The sequence below is a fragment of the Cupressus sempervirens genome, chromosome 6 (assembly GCF_028749045.1).
Source record: "Cupressus sempervirens isolate cs-2001-9-10 chromosome 6, ASM2874904v1, whole genome shotgun sequence".
Lineage (NCBI taxonomy): Eukaryota > Viridiplantae > Streptophyta > Pinopsida > Cupressales > Cupressaceae > Cupressus > Cupressus sempervirens.
This window is the reverse complement of record NC_143123.1, coordinates 415,687,702-415,708,368: the sequence shown is the minus strand read 5'-3', so window position 1 is coordinate 415,708,368 and position 20,667 is coordinate 415,687,702.

The window sequence follows — 20,667 nt, the reverse complement described above, 5'->3', positions numbered from 1 at the left end:
GGGGTGAATCAATTATCCAATAATTAAAGTATTTATCCACATTAAATAATATTAACCATTCAACCAAAGTAAAAAACAACTATAACAAGATGCATGTACACAATTACACTAGATATGTTAATTAGGGAAACCATGGATAAGAGGGAAAACCCTGGTAGAAATGATGCCCACAAGATGATGTACTAATATAAATGTTTCTTGTTAGAGGATGTACCCTGTTAGGGGTCTATTACAAAATTTAGTACACATCAGTTCCTATTAGGATACTTTGAATCCTTGTTAGAAGATTCCAACCCTGTTTAGGAGTTGTGCCAACCTTGTTAGGAGTTGTAGAAGATAGAATGACCCACTATCCAAATAACTTCTGGGGCAAGACCACTAAACTCACCGTCTAACTAATCTCTCAATTATTCCTTGTAGAATAATTATCTATACTATAATTTAACTTCTTTCTCTATCCTGTGAAGTAGACCAATCACTATCAGACCTTGTAGACTAGGTCATGAATCTCAGATTCAAGTATCAAACTTTTGATCACACAATAAAATCTCGGCAATGAAGTTTCCTTCACCTTCACTCTTCTCTTCTTATCTTCACACTTTTCTCTTCATGCTACTTACAATAATTCACTTCCATCCATACATGATAAAGGAAAATGTCCTTCCTTTATGTCAAATCCATAAAAAAATTCCCTGAGTCAGCTATTACACCTTCTTAATTGATTATTATAGGATCATATTAAGAACATGTTACACTTAGCAATAACATTAATCTTTCACCTTGTAACTTGAATTACTTTCTATAGATGTAACATTATGATGAGCAATCTTAGCTATGTAATCTCTATAATGTCTTATTCACATATTTAACTTTGGTTTCTTAGAATAACAAATCTGCTAAGAGATATAAAAAGTTTACCAGAACGTGCCTCTTTAGACTCTATCTCAGAATAGTCTTCACCAAAACTTGCACAACTTCTTCTAGACTTAATATCTTATGCTTATGAGGTTAGCTACTTATACTAGACATTTGGTAGTATCTCCCTTTAACCTCACTTGGTGAAAATGCTCAATTATCTATCTGTACCAACTTGATCTTTCTAATGTTCTCCTATTAGATACCACAAAAAATTGCTACGTTGACATCAATGACAAACATAGTAATGAATGTAACATATCATCATGATAATGATCTAATCATGTTTCTACAATACTCCCCCATAGGAATATCATCAGTATTCATGCTTCCAACATGATCAATGATTGGAATCTAAACTGACTATGCTTAACCTTCTTAATCCTTTCAAGATTATCAATCAAATGTGCTCTTCAAATAAAACTTAAATTGACTTTCTCTCTCTCAATACACACTTTATAGGCTTCTTATATAATAAAACTATCATTTCATCATCTCTAGAACTAGAAAAAAAATTAGTTGCAATGATTCTTTTTGATAACCTTACATCATCTTGTTTTATCTTACTTATAACTATTCCTCTTCCATTATAAACTAATTCTGTGTTATCTGGAACTATCTTCTTAACATTCTTCTAATTAATAGGTATACTGCCCTCATTGCAAAGAACAATCACTTCATGAATTAGGTTAGCTAAAATTTCTTCTTTGTTTTCTCCTAACCAAAACTTCCATCATGGATTTTGCTGAGTATAATCTTAGTCCATTCTTCATTATCAAATTCATAATAAAATAGAAATTTCACTAGCCCATTGTCCTTTAGATGCTCAAACCCTTGTTTAAAATATCTAGTATATGATTTTCTCCTACTATTTCAAACTTTCTTTTAATGTATCTACTCACAACTTCTAAGTGAATAATTCTTTACAAAACTTGAGAAAATACGACACTAGGTTCATCCTCAAAGGGTTTAACTAGGTTGATTTTCATCTTAGGTCTTGCTTCTTCCTCAACATTGTGAATTAAGGACTTTTCCATTTTAAAAATCATATTTTGAACTCAATTCAAATCTCAATTCTTGCATAAAATGTAAAATACCTCAATTTTGCACATAACTAGGGTCTCTGAACTTTTCACTTCAATTCATCTTCAATTTTCTTTCACTTTGGTAGTTACTGCTCCTTAAATCTTCACATGCTCAAATAGTATACAAGATCTTGTTTGCATCCTTTAATTCTCACCAAATCAATCTCTACATTAATTTCACAAGTATACAATTCGTAAAACATTGTTTTTGATTACCAGCAGACTTGATTTCTTTCATGCAGTTAACATATGATCTCCAAATCATATGTACTCTTAACCATAGCTTCAACCCATCATGAAACACCTTATACTATGTTTTTTGTCTTTTTGATGCTTAGTTTAGTTATAAAATATGCTTAATTCAAATAGGATGAATCACATATAATTGTTGACTCCAGTTTTTCTTTAGGTGCATCAAATGATTGCTCTTATAATACTACATGTGAATTGGATGGATCTTTGGCTTTGACAAATAACTCTTTGAACTCTTGTATATGTTCTCTCAACTAATCTTTCTAGTTATTATTGTTGATATCATTCCTTATGACATTTCTCTTGGTGTTCCTTCTAAAATTTGGATTCTTTTTTATGTTCCTTGTATCCATTTTGCAAAATCTTGCTATATAACCAACATTATTACATAACTAACATACCGGCGCATTGTTTCTATAACTAGGTCTAGGCTAGTTAATAAGTGCTTTGCAATTTCTGGCAATGTGTCCAAATTTTTTGTATTTGTTCCTTCATTGGATCTCCTTCTTTCTCATGCAGGGTTAGTGCCTCTAGACATTCTATTATTGCTACTATTATTATCAAATTTAGGTTTCTTACAATCAACAACTCTATGACCAAAACTATGAAAATTATAACAATTAAAATTAGTAGCATGTTTAAATGGCTTACTTGTGTATTCTCTTTTCATATGACCTATTTGATTACACACAAAGTATCTTGCTTTAAATTCATACCTTACTTCCTTGGGTGATTCAGTCTACTCAAGTTGCTTAGGCTCATCAGTTCATTTAGGTTGGTCAACTTGTTCAATCTCCTTAGGTGAATTATTAGATTGACTTTCTTCAACTTTGTTTAGTTCATCTTTCTCTTATGTAGGCTAATGGGTTCCAAAACTAATCTCCTTTATAGCTTGAAATTTCTTGGATAAATTTTCTCCAATAAAATATCCAAGACTAATATTATTATAGGAATATAACTTCTCATCAATTATCTCACTATTAGAATATAACTTCTCTAATTGTTGTTTAGTCTGGGTTAACTCTCTTTTCACAATAGTGTTCTACTTCTTAAGTTCTGCATACTCTAACTTGGTGGATTCAAGTTCAGATGTAAGTTTTGTAAGATGGGATCTTAGATCTGCATTCTTCGATTTCACATGTGACTAAATTTTGCTATCATCTTTCTTTAAACTTAACTTCAATTCAATGATCTTCAATTCATGAATCAAGATCTCATTTTATTACTTCGATCTTGAAACTTTGTCACTATCCTTAGTTTGATCTTTAGGTTCCTTTATGGATTTGAGATGATCAATCTTGTCTTTTAGCTTGCTAATGTAGTCTTTTGCATCTTCATAGATTTCTTTCAACTTATCTCTTTCTTTAGTGAGTATGTCAATCTTCTCAAGATATTCTTCTAGGTTCTTCTATAATAGTTTCATGTCCTTAGGGATCTTACTCAAATTGTTAAGCCTCTTCTAAGTAACTGGGTTCTAATACCAATTGTTAGGTATAGGGAATATAGAGAGGGAGTGGGATGAATCACTATTCTACAAATTTTAGCCCAAAATTGGATATTATTAATTGCCTTATAACTTGTATATGAAAGAATACTAATTATGTTGAATTGTAAACATATCCATGCAACAAGAGAACTCATAACACCATTTTTTTAAACTACCAAAACCTTGGCCAAGGGAAAACCCTAGTGGGGATGGTACCCACAAAATGATCCAGTAATCAAAAGCATTTGGTTAAAGATATTGACCTTGTTAGGAGTCAATGACATGAATATAGTGTCTTTGTCCTTGTTAGAGGACTTAGGCCTTGTTAGAAGCCTCAAACCTTTTAGGAGTTGTTATGTACAAATACCAAATGTATGCAAGAAGAGCCCACTACCCAAACATGCAACATATAATGTAATGCCCCGCCAATGGATCAAAGGAATTAACCTAAAGTTTCACTAAGTTTGGTAGCATTTTTATTTATTTTTTAACATGAAAGTAACACCATTCATAACATAGTAGTGAAAGCAATATTAATATCCAACTGAAAGTAAACATGAACATACATACATAACTGGTTACATTCTTAAGGATCCCTTAACATTGAATCACGTCTAAATTAACTATTAATGAATCCATCTAATACTACATCCACATAAAACAATAATGAAAAGTCCAACGTTCTTAAATTACATTTCTAATTGCTCAATCATCCACTGTACATGCCATAGGGTATGAAAGGCTTAAAAGAATATATATCCGTGTAAATAAAGTACATCATCCTATTCCAATCCATGATGCAAATACTATAAATTAAATGAAACCACATCTCATACATGATACATCATCATAAAAGATATAAACATCCATCGTAACAGATAACTATAAATCACAAACATAGCTTACTAAGTGCATGGCTCCTCCCAACCATAAATAGCATCATTAGACCATCGTGGGCCCTAGCCATCCCTCCGTGCATAACATCCCAAATCACCAAAGAGATCATTGGCATTAACATAGTAGGAATGTCACTCCTAAATCATACTACATCATATGTAGAAAAGAAATCTATCATGCAAAGTAAAGCATAAGATAACATCATCAAATATATGCAAATCATCAATGTAAGGATATGTGTCCACCATCATAATCCATGAATAGAATGAAGATAGATGCCAACAACGAATGCATCAGCCAAAGTGTCTCAAACGGACCTCAAATGATAAGAGTGGAAAAGCACTACCACCTGACCGCGTGGTACCCAGATGGTCCACTCCCACTACGCTGAGGAGATAATCTCAAGTCCCAAACAAGTTATCAAAACACATAGCACAAAAACTCTCTAAATCTAGGAATCCTAAAAGCATACTAACTCAAAGGTTCCAATCACAAACCGACATCTAATCCCAAAGGCACACAAAGACATGTAAGAAACCTACTATGCAAGTGGGAAAGTGTCATCGCACAGATCATGCTAGAGTTACCCTGGTAGTCTCTCAATAGACCCTGACCCCCTAGTGATCCATATGCAACCAATAGTATCCTCTCATACAGACAAGGCATACTACGAAATGCAAGGTCACAACCAAGCTTTCTCTCTACTCCCATCCTAGTCTGTACTAGCACTCAAGGCATGGGCGAGAACAAACAATTATCTTATTAAGTCTATTTAAGTCAGTATTAGGTGTAATATTTTCACTTATTAAACAACTTACAATGAGTTACCCTGGTAGCCTCTTAGGGCCCCGGCCCCCATTGCAAGCCACTTCCCATCACTACAAGTAGATAACCTACCCTAAGCTCATGGAATCATAAATCAAAAAATACCAAAAGATAATCCACAATATAAACATCAAATCTTGATGAGCAACTGAAAAGCATCATAGATAATCATGACCACAACAGTTCTCTATTGGCAATTGAAGGTATCACTGATAATCACTATATCCATTGGTTCTCAATAAGCAACCAAAAAATATCTCAAAGTAATACTAATCGAAGACTCCAAAATGGTCGAGTCAAACATGTCACAACATGACATCATCAAGATCAGATAAACAATTCAATCCCATCAAAGTGACTAGAAAGTAATCCAAATGCAACTGATCAATATCTCATAAATGGTTACATATATCACAACTTACACAAGAAGACTGAAAACAATATCAAACAGCATGCCATCACATAACCATGGTTGAGTTAATAAAGATCGGAATCAAAAGACATCATCATGACATCACAATCATAACACCCGAGCCTCTGGTAGACGTCCTATAACTGGTCAACACTAGTCAACCCAAAAATCCAAAACAAGAAGCATAGAGAAAACACGATGCAAGCACATGTTTTGGTTTGCTAAAATTACATAGTTGAATAAAGTATGGAGGTCTCAGTTTTTGTTTGCAAATATATATTTCAAATGTATAAGGTTCTTCGTTTAATCTACAAGTCAACCCCTCTATACCCTTGATTATGATATAGAACAATTCCTTAAGTAGTCAAAAGATAATTATTTACTTATTAAATCATTTACTTTGTTTTACTTAAATCAATGTTATTAATGATTAGATAAATCTTCCTTATTTCTAAGAAGTGTTCCCCCTTTTTCAAATTATTAGGATAAGGCTTATCAACTTTCAATCAAATCAATTAAAACTTCATTGTATAACCTAATTATCAATTAAATTTAATTAATTCTAGCATTAATTAAATTAATTAATAATTACATAACTATGTTAACAAGTCAATGGATAACAGTCGATTAATAATCAATAATTTCTTAAATCAACTATTTTCTAATCCGTTAATATTCAAATTAATAACTTGTTAATAAATACTTAACAAGTTAAATTTAAAACAAATTTATTAATAAATCTACAATACTAGATTCATTATTTTTAATGAATTTAATATCTCTTTTCGATTTAACAATAATTGACAAATTATTATTAAATCGATAATTCATATTTAGCAATTATCAACATAAAAATAACATATAACATTTTTAAAGTAACAAATGTTAAAGTCAATTAATGAATATATATATATATATATATATATATATATATATCAGACATAGTTTTGAAGGATTTGTGAAAATTATTCAAAAGAAGGAATATAGTATATCCTCTTTGAGCTATCTACTCTTTCTGAAAAGATTTACCCACATCATTTAACTCTAGTCCATTAATTTTTTTTCGGATCTACACATGTAGGGTTTCTCATACGGAAAATTTAGACATCCATGACAAAATTGGATGCATCTAAGATATTCAACACATAAAATCCTCAGAAAGCATTCAAGGGACGCGAAGAAGATAGGAAGTGCAAGAAGCGAAATATCACATGCAAAAATCACAAGTGTCTATTTGGACACTCATGCTAATTCACTTCTCCTTAGAATTCGCAGAGCAAGCTCCTTCCTTCTCCAACGTTCCTAGGTCCTCCAAACACGCTCCTTAAGCTTCTAGTAGTGCTTGAATATAAAGATTTTTTAGGAAGCACCTAGAATGTCTCTAGAAACAATTAGAAGGTGTTGACAACTAAGCATGAGTTTTTTTCCAACCTTCTAGATGAGTCATAAGGTTGTAGACACCATGTGCTTAATTTGTGCGCTAACTCATGTGTTGTTGACATATGTGCAATCAAGAGGTGTGTTCACTCCTAGGTAGGCTTATAACTTTTATTTTAGCTCTTTTATCTTTTCTATTATTATTATTTATTTATTATTTTATTATTATTATTATTATTATTAATTTTAATTTATTTTATTTAATTCCTTTTCTCAATTAATTTCCATTTAATTAATTAAAATCAAAATATCAAAAGATCATGATATTATATTATTTTTTCCCAAATAATTAAATCATTAATTAAATATTTTAATTAAATGACTTAATTAATAAAAAAATTCACCATAGACCTCCAAGATAAAATATAAAAATCCATCATAGAACAATCCATACAAAATTAGTCTAAAGGGTTAAAAATCATGAATTATGTCATCCGACACATTCGGAAGGTAAACTATCCCAGATACTTGTCCTACCTCTCTAGGACAAATGGTTTAAGGGTTTAGGATGTGGACTTGAGAATTTATCTCCCCTCTCTTACCATTGAGATAATGTGATAGGGTGCGCTAATCTTGGCAATTTAGGGAAGTCGATACCCGATACTTGCAACCTGCATAAAATCCATGCATGTACATACAATATATACAAATGCTAAGCTAAATAGGCAATGGCAAGAAGTGGTGCATCGTGTAGATCCTGACTAGCAGGTGACTACGACTCCCTTCCTTAACCACATCAAAAATGCCATACAATAAGAACAAACACGCACACCATACACATGCAAGTATGGGGTAAGTATCCATAATAAAAACACATGTGATAATAAACCATCTAACTAATCATCATCAATAACTAGAAATAATGTAATAATCATGATGCATATATGAAATGTAGAGTCTAAGTAATCTCATCACATCAACTAAATCCATAGCATAATATCCGATAGTCTCAAAACAATACTACTAACCATCATCATAAACTAGTCTAACATAGTCCAGCAATAATAGCAACAATGTGTCTAGAAGAATGTGAACAAGGGTAGGCAATACATACAATGTAATCCCTTGATACAAAAACCTCTTTGCTTGCTACTAATATCTTCAATGTGTGATATAACTCTCACTGTTCTTCACAAAACATGCATACCTATGATCATACATTAGAATTTGCATCATTTATAGTTTGTATAGTCTTCTTAAGAAGCACACTTAACTTCACATTTTGTAATCTTCTTATATATCTTTACAATTTAGAAAATAATGTCCAGTTGGCCTTCAAGCTTTCACACACTTTACAAAATATATTATTATAATTAATTGATTTAGCTTTAACATCTAGGATGTCATCCCTAATTGATTAAGTAATTATTTTGTAAACAAAATAATTCCTTAACACACAATTGCCTATTTCATGTCATGCTTTATTCTATCATAATAGTGTCACAACTAGTAAAATTGTTATATCTTCTTTCATACCAACTTGTGTACTTGAACACATCATCTTGGCACTATATCATGTATGTACCTGAGTATGCATGTGCCAATAATGCCTCTATTAATTGTGTATACCAAAACTATATTTTCTTGTCAAATAAACTAACTAATACTTAGACAAACTTCTAAGTATAATTGTTGTACCTTCATCTTCACATCATGCTCACTTCATATAGGAATATATGTTGCCATAAATGACAACTAAATCTCAACTACTTAGCCAAATTGTCAATAGTTGTTTGTTCTTTCCCTCACTTCCTTTTTTGTTGGATTTGTCTTTGCTCCCTTTTTCACCTGGTTTTTACATTTTCTCTCCCTCATTTTTATCCCTTGTCTCCAACCTTTTGCACTTTATTTGGCTTTAAGTGACCTTCTTTCTTTGTTATTTTTCTGTTCTCTTATTTATTTTGATCTCCCTTTCCCTTTGTAGGTAGTCTTTATTTTAAGCTCTTTTGAGATCCTCTTCATAGGTTTAGTCATCTTTAAAAACCTTTTAATATAAGTTTCCCCTAGGGTAGTAGATCTATTATATCAATTTTCTTCCCTATTCGTTTCCCCTTAGTGCCTACACTAATGGGGATAAATTACAATCCTCTAATTACATTAAAATGCAATAAAATGTGGCAATCACTTTTTATCGATTAAAATATTTATTTATTTATTTTTATCGGTAATGGGTCAAAGCCTAGATAGATTAATTATTATTGTTTGTTGAAATTAATTATTATTATATATTAATTTTGAGTAAACTCGAACCAAGAACTCTCACATGAGAGGCTCACAAATTACCATTATTTTGTAGGCTCTTGCTTAATTAAAAAAAAATATTTTAATTATTGTAATGAAATTAAGTATGTATTTAATACATTTTATTTTAAATTAAAATATTTTATAATATATAGAATAATATTTGGAGAAAAATTAATTTTCATAATATCTTTTTAACATTTTAATAAAATTGAAAATAAATTACATAGAAATATGAATAGAAATAAATATATAAATATACAAATACATAATAAGTATATTATATTATATACTAGTATAGATATCTTAAATAAATCTATCTAAAGAAATACCAATAGATATCCACTACAAAATAATTATAATTTAATTTACTACGTCTAAAATTATTTATATTTCCTCTATCTTTATTTATTTAATTTTTAACTAACTTGATCTTTTTATTTTAATTTCTTAAAAAATGGATGATTTATATCTTCAAATATGCTAATTTAAACATATATTTTATGTGGTATTTATTAAATTTATTTTAAAAGTATATTCTATTTATAATAAGCTTTAAACTTTTGACATGTAGATGGTTTTCAAATTTAACCTAGAAGAATAAAAGTTAACATTAACACCCTCACACCATCCCACTCCCCCATTCTGCCATTGTAGAATGCCTATCGACATTAATAATATATTTTTAGTTATATTATATTATTTTGTAAAAAAACTATTATCATTTCATCAAACAGTAAATAATAAAAATAATAGTTAAAAGTTCTAAGCTTAGAAAACTAGTGTTTATATTACATAAAGCATGTAAGTTATAACTAAATATAAAATATGGTGAATTATAACTAGTGCATATCACTAGTTAGTACATAGAATTCAGTAAATGTTGCAATAGTACCCACAAGTTCTAATAATAATGTCAAGTAAGATGTTTATGTTGAGAGATTCTAGTTCGAACTCATGTTTATTTAGAGTGAAGTATTGTTTATAGGCACTTTTTTGAGCACATTTTAGGTCAGTTGCATTATTCTTACTTATCAAACAATAGTAAAACAAGATTAAAGATAGTATTAATAAAGAATACAATACTACTAAGATGATGCAAACTTTAGTAATGTAATTATTATTCTTAACATTATGTTATTATGATTATGCACATGTGAGTTATGGCACTCAACAAAACTATAACACAACATCTATGCAACATTGTGCAAGTGCCAACAATATCTTCTATTCCTAACAATACCAAGGTGAATACCCCTTGTGGGTGCCATGTGTAGCTAACCTAAATCCACCATCTATTTGGATTCACCCCTTCCATCTTCTTTCCACATTTCTCTTTCCTGTGTGAGAATCCTACCTTGTTTTAATTTTCATTCCATTTTATACACTTTGCACACACTCATGTGAAGCTTTTTTGTTAGCACTATCGGAATAAGGGTCCACATGTATCCACTTCTAATTAGCTTCATCACGATCATGGCTCCCTTGAAGACACTTTGACCCCACATGCACTTCATCAAAACTGAGCTTAAGACCTCTTGATTGTGTCAGTTATTCTTTTCATTTCTATTACCTTATTATGTCATTATTATCTACTATTAATCCAATCAATCAACCCTTCAGGATATATCCTCCCTAATTTAGTTACTTAGTCCTTTATAATGCATCGATTGTTCATTCTGGGCAAGAACTTTAGATTGAATGACCACTTGATTGGGATGCCTTTTTTTTATTTTAATCCTATGTATTAGGTGGCATATGCCCTAAGTGGCCTCAATCCTCTATCTTGGCTCATTTAGGATGACTTAAATCTGTACATCTAATTTTGTGTGATATAATTTGTTTATGGTGGCTTAGTGTATATCTTTGTTGGTTAGGTAGTTAGAATTATATATGACTCACTAGAGTCAGATTCCTTTATACGTTCTCACCAAGACCACTAATGATGGCTTGGGTCTATTAGGTTTTCCCTATGAGGATCATTTCATTTGTCCTACCATGGCTGCCTACTTACATTTATATCATTGTAATCACTTTGTTTTGTTGTAAGTCTAGTCCTTAAAAAGGAGCCATGCCATTCATGTTTCCTAGCATGTGATACATTACTCCACTACAATATTAAACCTAGGTGAGCTCTTTAAGATTAATACGATACTAATCCCATAGATTTTTCCTTTTAGTTAATTGGCATAAAGTTAGTTTGCATTCAATTAGGATCATTTTGCATTATGCATTCTTTTTATTCACCCTTCCCCCTATCTTTTGGGAAATCATGCACATTGCCACATTCTCCCTTTTTTAATTTCTCTCTTCTTGCCCTTCCTTTTGAGAAAATTTCTTAAATTATTATTTTTGCACAATTTTCTTGATGGGCACATTGTGTCCTCACCATCGCTTATGTAGTCTTAGGGCATCTTATTTTCTACTGTTATGATGTGATATTAATTTTGATTTCAACACTGAATAAAAATGAGCAAAATGTAGACACCTAAAATTGTCCTTCACACTCTAATATTTATTTATTTATCCTTAAACATTATAGTTAGCTTTGATCAATTAACTATATTTTTATGTTCCTCTATTAGTTTAATTAAATTTAATTTAATTAAAAAATTATTTTTCTTTTGTATATAAATACTACCTTTAATAAATTATATTATACTTCCATCTCTTGTTACACAATGAATTTTGTTTATTTTCTCCTTAACTATCCTAAAGTTCTTCTAAACCTTGACTAAATTAAAGTTAATTTCCATTTTCCTAATCATGTTTTCTTACCAATATTCTTTTAATTGTGATTAAAAGGTGTATTTCCTCTTCTATGGCTCCTATATGGCTCTTATATGGATGCATTTGAATGCTACATTAGTCTTTCTTGAAGCTTTCCAAACCCCGACCTTTTCTTTTTGCCTCTTAGATTTCTATAAAAAGGAGATCTCACTCCTAATTTGAACGCTTAGTATTCATGTTGTTGAAGCAATCTTAGCACTTTAAGCACTTGAGGACTTGAGCACTTAACATTCTTAGCATTTTCATTCCATAGTTGCTACATTTGTGTCATAGCTTATATTTCATGTCTTGCATGGTAACCTCAATTTGGTTTCATAGCTAAATCTGAATATTACATCTTTCATTTTTTTAGTTTAGCCTTTTATTTCAATCTAGTTTGTAAATCTTTTCCATTTGCATTCTTGGAATAGGTCTTATATTTGCATTTTTATCTTGTGAAGATTTGGAGCAAGTTCTTCATATTTCTTTCTCAAATCCTTTCACTCATCGATCTTAGCTTTCATTTGTAGATTTCATTTCCATTTGCATTTACTAAAAATTATAGTAGGATTATTATCTTGTATTGGGAGAGTACTCCCACAAAATTTCTTTAAGAGAAAATCAAACAAGGTTGATTAGGTGCCCTTGTTTTAGATTATTAGATGTTGTGGTAAGGATTTCTTGTATGTTGCCTATTTGTTTTTTAATATGTCAGTTTAGGTTGAATCTTGTTTTTTTTCCCTAATCTTGCATGTTTTTTGCTTGCAACATACATATCATATTTTTACACTATACAAAAATAAATCAAGTTATTATAATGTATTACCTGCCACCCAGATCAAAAGTTTGTATCAACTTCTAAAGATTAGAAACAATTATATGCTGAAATTCATACTATTCATTTAAGAATTTAACAAAAAGAGAATCAATATGTGACCAATAGGAATCTTCATCTCGTCCTTGTGTAAAAAGGTTATATGCTTCTTTTCTAAGGTATAGAACCACCATAAAAGCCTCAAGTCAAATCAATATGCTCCATGAGAAAGGGAACATCACATTTATTGATTTTCGTTCCTACTTTTTAGGATTGCAAGACATGTCCCTTGAATAAATGTAAAAAGGAAATGATAACAAGCGGCATACTGAGGTTTGTTGATGTCAGTTTTGTACCACAACATAACATATAGTAATTGAATACTTGATATAGAATATCAAACACTCAATCCCTCTCGTGAAAAGTAAATATTCATGAAGACATGAGAAAAACTCCAATGTTCCTTAAACCTATGGATACTAACTCGGTTATATTAATGTGATTTTTTGGTTAATCATGTAGGTGGTCTTACATTGTTCATTCAAGGATAACTTGGACTTTTGGAGTGATGGTGATGAATCTAAAATTGTAAACTAGATGAGCGCCAAATAATGTTGATGGTGATGATGGATGGTGTGTGTTCAAATGACTTATGCCTTCCTAACTTTCTTCTTCAAAACTCCAACTACTAAACTACTTGTTGCCTTACTCCTACTCTTATGAATGGAAATATTAGCAAATGGACAAGGATCAAATCTGATGAAAACTTATTAGTGGCTCTACCTCCATAGATGCAATGATTCAAGAAAAAAAGACTAGATTACCACACAAGGCTTCCTAACCAACTGCTAGGATGCTAGTGGCCTAGTTTATAGATCCCTATCAAAAATCCACTAATATCACCATGCAACTATCCATCTATTCTTACTCTTACTTAACAACTTTCTTGAAATAAAATCTACTTTAACAACTTCAAAGGAATCTAATTTTAAGTATTGGAAGTAGAAACCATGCAATAACACCAAATGTTTTTAATCACCATGCAAGTCACAACAATGATAAAGATAGGCAATTTTGGTATTATCTTAAGCAACAATTTTCTTCCACCCTTTACAAATGAGAGAAAATGGCCTTACGTAGGGGCCAACATTACAACCAATGATAGATATTGAGAGGTAAAATTAACGATTCATATTAGATCCCAGAAACCCTAATTAAAGTTGCCACCCCATCGACCAATGAGAAGACACCACCTCATCAATGGACTAATGAAAAAAAGGAAAAGTGGCAACCAATGAGAAGACACCAAAATGGTAGCCAATCAAAATCAAACACCTATCCTACCCAAAAGAAAGGAGAAATTACCCCTTGGGCTTACATCATCTAATCTTCTAATACAATTTTACGATTTTCTTTCATCTTTTTAGCCAAGGAAATGAACTTGGCTAGCCTATGGTTGATTTTCTTCATGGGAGGGCAAAGCATGTGCTTCATCTTGAGCTTAGCTGAATTCATCATTTTTCTCGCTGCTTGCAGTGTCTTAGCATGATCCTTCTTATATACCTTTGCATATCTGATAAAGGCATTGAGAGAGGCAAGGGTGCCCAAATGCTTCTTCTTCATGGAAACCTTCCCCAACTCATCCAATCTTGGTCCCAATTCTATCTCATTGACGTGTTCTTCTTTGATATCTTCAAAATCAAGTGCAGCCCCAACATCGCTCATCATGGTTGAAATGGAAGTGTCAACACTTAGGTTGTGCTGCGTAATCTTATTCTATATCTCTTCAAGTATCCTCAGTCTAATGGTCAAGGCAACAAACCAAGACTCCACCATACTCATTCCTCCTTCATCTACCAACTTGGCTCTCTCCAAATATCTCTCTGTAGCCCAATAAATACATGTAGCCTAGGAATGGCTAAGTCCTTGATTGGAAGGAAATCCTTCCACTCCCCTTCAAATGCTCTAAATTTGTCTCTAATAGCCACCAATGACCTGAATGTCAAGATATAGGAAGGCAAGAAATTTCGCCCATCTTGAATTATATCATAGATCCAATCCTTGACTTTGTGCAGCTGAGCCAATATCTCTTCTATGTTGCTCCCATTGTCTCGAGGAAGAGTTGTTTGGCACAATTGTTGGACAGGCTAGCAATCTCTCCAATTCTTGTTCTCAGGCTCCAACTTTACAATCTTCTCATTTGCCTTCCTCAACCTTTCTCTAATTGAAACCATGCCTTCTTAGATCTCCTCATATTCCATGTCATCTATGATTCTTCCCAAGTTATGCTCTACTATCTCATATTCCTAAGCTACAATCTCACCCATTGCCTTGCTAACCTTTGGTATAGCAATCTGAACCTTTTAGTGACCCTCATCATCGCTTCTAATTACCTTTGCCACTATTTTTGCAATTTGACTTTGTTTCTCGCTATCATCCTTTTCCAATAACCCTTGAATATCTTTAACTATTCGAAAAGTCACCACCTTGCCTCTTGGCATAAGCATTTTCCTTAACCATAGAGGTGCAGTGTATCTCCCCAAATCTAGATTCGGTTCGACTAACAAAGTATCACCAACAACCTTGGGTGCTTGGCTTATTTCCTCAATATCAATCGACCTTTCCTTTTCTTCACTAGTGACTGTCATATCATCTCCATGTTGGTTCTCTAAGAGAGGAGAATACTCAGTGCTATTGCTGTAACCACTTGATTATGAATTAAAGCTCACCTCTACTACGACCCCTTGTCTACTTGTATTATCCTTACCGTCTTCATGGCAAAGGCATCATAAAACATCTTATAATCTTTGGTATTGTGCAAATGAAGTTGTGAATAACACTCATTCACCAAACATTGCCCCAACCCATTGCCAATCACTCCTAAGGCCTTAAGTCCAAGATTTTCATATAGTCTTGTGATCAAAAGGTAGGATCCCATATAGAATTTTGCTTTTGATTTTGCACTGTTCTAAGTTGCAATTCTAAATTTTCACTTATGATTCTAGCCTAATCAAATGTTCTCTTTCCATTTTCAATTTCATCAATAAAGAAGTACATCTAGTTCTCGAATTGCATACCTTGAGTCACGCCCATGACTTATCTGAGAAGCACAATAAGATCATCGTACTCCAGTTTGAAATCTAACTTGGTAAGCTTTGATAGCTTAGTGACTCCCTTCTTGCCTTCATGTAACCAATTCTACTTTAGATGAATGAAGTAAGCCTCTTGATTATCCTAAAATAACTTGGTCACCTGATCCATCATTACCACTATCATGCTTTTATATTGGGGAATATTAAATACTTCTTCGACCACTTGTCGACCGATGTTGGCTAACACTCTCTTCCCTTCATAAAAAATGATGGACTTAGTAACAATATCAAACCAAAATGCACATTCCATTACCAATTTCGAACAAGGCAAAGTAGAAGGGAAAGTTTTTGTGTGTACGATTATGCTCTTGTAGATCTTCTTCGCCATGTGCGATTGTCCTTCCTTCAATCTATCCTTCAACTGTACCATGTTCGTTGGGCCAATATTGGTATCACTTATTCTCCTCATTTTCAAGAAGAAGGTGGTTATAGGCATCATGTCTTCCTTGTCTTTTTTGGTATTCATTCCCTTTGGGTTCTTGCTTGTACTAACATCTACCATCCTAAACACTTATTTTTGCCCTTTCATTCTAAATGATATGGACTACACTTATCAATCTCCAACCTTCTTTCAGTCGATGGAATCTAGCTTATTTCTGCCTCTTCAAGTCCTATATCTACACGTATCAATCTTCAACCTTCTTTCCCAGGGGTGAGACTACCACTTATTTTTGCCTCTTCGTTACCTTAGGATGGACTACACTTATATCTCCCAACTTCAATCCTAGGGTAGTCTAACTTATTTCTACCTCTCCAAATGTCCTATCATGAAATCTACACTTATATCTCCCAACTTTAGCCTATCAATCGAATGATGAAGTGGTGGATGATGAGTGCAAGAAGAAAATAAGAGAAATGAACCAAGAAAGAACAAGGAATAAAATTTGCCTTTAAAACCAATTTTCACCTTTAAAAATGAGTAAAATTTTACCTTAAATATGCCTTTACCAATAACTGGGCCCTCTTCAAATTCAAATTAGATCTCAAAAATTTCAATCTTCCTTGCAAATAATGATACCCTAGCAAAAATCAGAATTTCGACTTCCTTGAAATTGTCCACACTTGCCAAAAATCAGACCTTAAATCACATTGTCCTCTCCACCAAATACAATTGCCAAATCCTAGAAGGAGAAAATCATAGCCAAAGATGGAGAAATCAGGCTTCAAAAAATTGCCCAAATTGGAAAAAATTAGATTTGCACCAAAAATTGCCCTAGGGCATAAATTCGCCCAAGCAAGGAGAAAAATGCCACCAAAAAAAGCAAAAAATTGCCCCAAAAGTTGCCCAAGCTAAAATTTGCCTTCCTTTGAAGGAAATCACACACCCAAGGAGGAAGAGGAAAAAGGAATGAGAAAATAAGAGGAGAAGTGTTAGAATCTGAAAAGATTAATAACCCAGAAAACTAGTGCAAAGAATAAATATCTAAACTATGAATGCAAATGATACAAAATCAAAATAGCATCATAGAGTTAGTCTCCAAGAGAGTAATGCAAATGCTAGAAGCAAAATAGCATTAAGAGGATGCAAAAACAAGAGAGGTAAATACAAGCCAGGTAGCATGCTTATATAGGCAAGGAAGAGAGAGGAGGTGGCAACACCAACCAATGAGGAGCAACCATCTATCGGACTAAAGATAGCAAAGTATCTTCCCAAGATAGCTAATGGATGCTCACATGTAGGAAGGTGACACCTCACAACCATTCACCTAATAAGACATGCTTTATTAACCTAAGCGAGATTATTAAAAGTGTAGGAAAAACCTAGCAAAATAGAAAAAATAAAAAACTACACTAACACCCCCCCCCATAAGCGAAGCTTAGGTGGATGTAGAAATGGGTCCCGGCAACGAGGCCATGTTAGGTACCCAAGTACAATGCAAGAAGATGCAACCTCTGAAAGCGGGGAAAGAGAGAAAACCACAAGGGAAAAACCCTCCCCCAAAAAGAGGTAAGAACCTAGTGAAGAACTGAAGAAGTCTCCCACTAAGGAAATTGTCCCCTAAAATAGGAACAATGAGTGATCATGAAGAAGCAGCATCACTGAAGCATGAAGAACCGCAAAACTCTGTCAAAACGCTGATCTGTAGAACCCCCATGAAAATAGAAGGCACGAACCATCAACCAAAAGAACCTCCATGGAAATAGAAGGCACGAACCATCAACCAAAGAAGCATAGAACAACAATATAACCTCCCCTCAAGGCAGGTGAGGTGACAAGCAGCTGAAAAGATGGGCCAAAAATCTCTTATAACACAGGAGCCAAACTCATCGAGAGTGAAGTACAAACACAAATAAAGGCATGTGTCGTTGACACTGCATGAGGAATTAGAGAAAGAGGGCCTATAAGTGGCAAGCAACTATCCCACCCATGGCACTTTATATAATAGTGCGAGTACAATGAATCACAATGATGAAAAGGATCCCGAATCGCAAGAGTGGCACTTTATCTCAGTGCGTTGCATAAAAATGCTTACAGTGAATATCAACAATGATCAGAAAAAACATAAGGCTGAAACAACAGAAGGTAAAGCCCAAAACGAAGCAACTGAAGCAACAAAATCGATCTCCAGACCTGAAACAAATAGAATATCCACCAGAATGCTAAAATGTAAAAGACTGAATAAAATGTGTCTAGAACAGAATCTGGAATAACAACCAGCATCACTGGAAAGAGCTTTCCAACGATATAAAGAAGTCCAAAATCGGAGATCGAAAGCTCAAGATACGCCTCCCGGAGTGCAAAATAAAACATCCGGCTTTGACTGCCATAACAGGCAACCAAACTGCATCAAAAATCAAAAACACCTATACTAGCATCTCCGTCTCAGAACCAGCTTTCCAGCGCTTCTTTCGGATCGAAAAAATACCTCCGTATGCAAAAGTTATGGCCAAAAAACCGAAGGTAGGTCCAAAAGAGAATTTGAAGGAGAGTGCAAGCAAGGCTGATGACGTCAGCAATTTAGGGCATTAAATTTGATGGCTAGACAGCCGTCGCCGCAAAAAAAAGTGCCACGTGGCATCGTCACGTGGTAGTACGGACGACGTGGCAGGGGTGACGTGGCGGGTCCACGTGGCAGTGTGCCACGTGGCGCCCATGCCACGTGTCACCCCCGCAGTGGCTGCAATGGCTGACGCGGCTGCAGAGCTGTCGGGCTGAGCAGAGGCTGCCAGGGCGGCAGAGCTACCGGCAGAGGTGGCCGCAGGGCGGCGGACGAGGAGGAGCCGCCGGCGGAGGGCGGAGGACCAGAGGCGGCCGGGCCACGGCTAAGCTCAGGCGGCGTTGCCTGCTGCGGCCGCTGCGGGCTGCGCGCGGGTGGCGGCCCCGCGGTGGCGCGGCGGCGGTGCCCAAAAATTTAAATTTTTGATGTCGAAAATCGTCCGTATGATCCGTACGGAAGCCCTGCAACCAAAAAAAATTTGCCTCACGGAGCTCTATCTCCAAAAACGACAAGTTTTATATGAATCCTGACTGCAAACGGCCTTCCGGATCCAATGGTGATGTCCGTTTGGGCCCAAAGTGCTCCGAAAATTTGCTGATCCACTGATTTGAAAAAAAATTGCATTCAAATCTGTGACTGCCAACGGAGAGGGGTATGGTTGTAGCTTTGCATGCTCGATTCTGAAAAATATACAGCTTGCATGCAAAATCTAAAAGATACCCAGATGGTTTTTCGGGGCTGCAAACAAAACCCAGAAAGCGTTTTCCTTGCTGATGTATAAATGTTTCTATAGTGTAAATCATACGCCTTTAACAGAAAAAAATGGCTCCAAAAATCAAGAAACAACCCCAGCAACCAAAATATGACATGCAAATGCTGGATCAGCTTCCTAAGTCCATCAATGGTATGTTGGAACCTGCAATACTGATTGAAAACTTTAAATATGCAAATTGGTTGTCAGATTTGAGATTGAAACCCCAGAGAAAAACCATTTTTGTCAAAACTTTTCTGATTCTCAAGATCATCCAAAGATGCAAGAGAAGAGCATATTTTGTTTTTCAAAAAACTACAATAAAGTTTATTTGCCCCCCTCGAATCTCTCAAATAAGGAAACTAAAATCTACTCTTGCACATAGAAAAGCTCTGATACCATGTTAGAATCTGAAAAGATTAATAAACCAGAAAACTAGTGCAAAGAATAAATATCTAAACTATGAATGCAAATGATACAAAATCAAAATAGCATCATAGAGTTAGTCTCCAAGAGAGTAATGCAAATGCTGGAAGCAAAATAGCATTAAGAGGATGCAAAAACAAGAGAGGTAAATACAAGCCAGGTAGCATGCTTATATAGGCAAGGAAGAGAGAGGAGGTGGCAACACCAACCAATGAGGAGCAACCATCTATCGGACTAAAGATAGCAAAGGATCTTCCCAAGATAGC